Below are 2500 nucleotides of genomic sequence, written 5' to 3'. Positions count from 1 at the left end.
CCCTCCTCACTCCTCAGTTCCTCACTCCTCAGTCAGGCCCCGCCCCCTCCTCACTCCTCAGTCAGGCCCCGCCCCCTCCTCACTCCTCAGTCAGGCCCCGCCCCCTCCTCACTCCTCAGTCAGGCCCCGCCCCCTCCTCACCCCTCAGTCAGGCCCCGCCCCTTCCTCACCCCTCAGTCAGGCCCCGCCCCCTCCTCACCCCTCAGTCAGGCCCCGCCCCCCTCCTCACCCCTCAGTCAGGCCCCGCCCCCTCCTCACCCCTCAGTCAGGCCCCGCCCCTTCCTCACCCCTCAGTCAGGCCCCGCCCCCTCCTCACCCCTCAGTCAGGCCCCGCCCCCTCCTCACCCCTCAGTCTGCCTGCGGTGTTTCAGTACAATCCTCAGACTGTCTTCATCTCTGCTTCCTCTGGAGGAAGGATCTGTCCAGTAGTGTCCTTGGCCATGCCTCTGGGATCAGGTGCTCAGTTGTACCCTAGGTAGTATGCTAGATAGTGCACCCACCAAGTAGTGCTCTTTGTAGAGCTCTTAGTAATACCCTAGGTGTGGTGCTCTAGTGTAGAGTACTTGGTAGTGACCTTGGCCATGCCATCTGTTGCCCTGTACCCTAACTAGTGTCCTAGTTGGTACCCTTGATAGTGTTCTAGTGTCCTAGATAGTGCCCTTGGTGGTGCCTGGTGGTGAGTCAGAGCCATCAACAGAGCGCTTCAGTACAGCACAATGGCTCAGGGCTGTAAGATCATAGTTACAGTATGTCGTGTTCTAGAACAGTCCGCCGCCGTAGGAAGCTGCTGCCAGCATTGAAGCACACACTCTGCTGTTTGCTACAAACACACACACACACACACACACACACACACACAGACACACTCTCTTCATTATATATGCATTATATGGCATTTAGGAAAGGCATTTATCAAACGCAACTTGTCAAGTGTAGGTGTGGGAGCTGTATTTTTTGTAGTTTTTTTTTAGTTGGATTTGAGCCTCCTGCCCTTAACGTTGGAATCGCTCTGCCCACTGGGCCCCCGAGGAGGCAGCTAGGCCGAGTCCCTGGACGGAGGCCCCCCACGGGCTGTATCTGTCAGCTAGTGTAAACATCATCAGTCAGTAAATCAAGTTGCTCAGAGGAGAGGATGGAGCGTGGAGGATGGTACCAGGCCGAGCAGCTGTCAGCTCCAACACATATCGCAGACTCCCCCCCTCCGGGCGCGAGCTTGATGCTCCAGCAGATTAACATCCTCCTCATCTCTCTCTGTCTGTCTGTCTGTCTGTCTGTCTGTCTGTCTGTCTGTCTGTCTGTCTGTCTGTCTGTCTGTCTGTCCCACCTCTCTCTCTCTCTCTCTCTCTCTCTCTCTCTCTCTGTCTGTCTGTCCCCCCCCCCACACCTCTCTCTCTGTCTGTCTGTCTGTCTGTCTGTCTGTCTGTCTGTCTGTCTGTCTGTCTGTCTGTCTGTCTGTCTCTCTGTCCAAGGGCACCCTGCATCCTATCGGAGGGATAGAGGCCAAGGCCACACACACACACACACACACAAAACCACACAAACACAGATGACCACACCCCTAGCGCCTCTGGTAGCACCGGTCACAACAGCCGCCTGACAAAGCTGTGTGTGTGTGTGTGTGTGTGTGTGTGTGTGTACTGATCCTGTATTTACATACACACTTGTAGGGTCACTGCCCTGTCAGCAGCTCTCGGTAAAGATTAGACTGAGGCTGGTCTCTCTCCCCCTCTCTCTCCCCCTCTCTTTTTCTCTCTCTCTCTCTCTCTCTCTCTCTCTCTTTCCTGCGGTGTTTGGTCCCATGCTGGGTGCTGGGAGGCGCTGGCGCGGTGGTGGCGCAGTACAAACCGCAAGTGCGACTTGATAAAAATGCCCGAAACGAGGAGGATTTATTTACAATATCGATGCCAAACATCAGGAGGGAACAAAGAGGGAAGACGGGACGAGGGGGGAAGAGGGGAGGACGCCAGACCGGGCGCCGAAGCAAAGACACAAAAATAACACCCTAGCTACTTCTAACACCCTAACACTGCCTATTCTAAATACCAAGTCGACTAACTGACTAGCTGTCCCGTCTAAACCCAGAAAACACACAAGAGGTGGCACCTCTTGGGGCGGCTGTAGCTCAGTTGGTAGAGAGGGTCGTTCAATGATCGAAGGGTCTGTGGTTCGAATTCCAGCTCTGACTGTCCACATGTCGAAGTGTCCTTGAGCAAGACACCTAACCCCAAATTGCTCCCAATGAGCAGGTCAGCACCTTGCATGGCAGCTACCGCCATTGGTGTGTGAATGGGTGAATGAGAGGCCATTGTAAAGCGCTTTGAGTGCCGCTTAGGTGGAAAAGCGCTATATAAGTGCAGTCCATTTACCATTTACCATTTACCTGCCTGGGGAAGCTATCTAATGTACAGTATATACACACCTGGGGATAACTACAGTTATGGCGATAAACATAATGAAAGGAACAACAAACACTGGACAAGAACAGCGTTTAACATAAGCA

This window comes from Borostomias antarcticus (assembly GCF_949987555.1).
Source record: "Borostomias antarcticus genome assembly, chromosome: 4".
Lineage (NCBI taxonomy): Eukaryota > Metazoa > Chordata > Actinopteri > Stomiiformes > Stomiidae > Borostomias > Borostomias antarcticus.
This window is presented reverse-complemented; position numbering follows the sequence as displayed.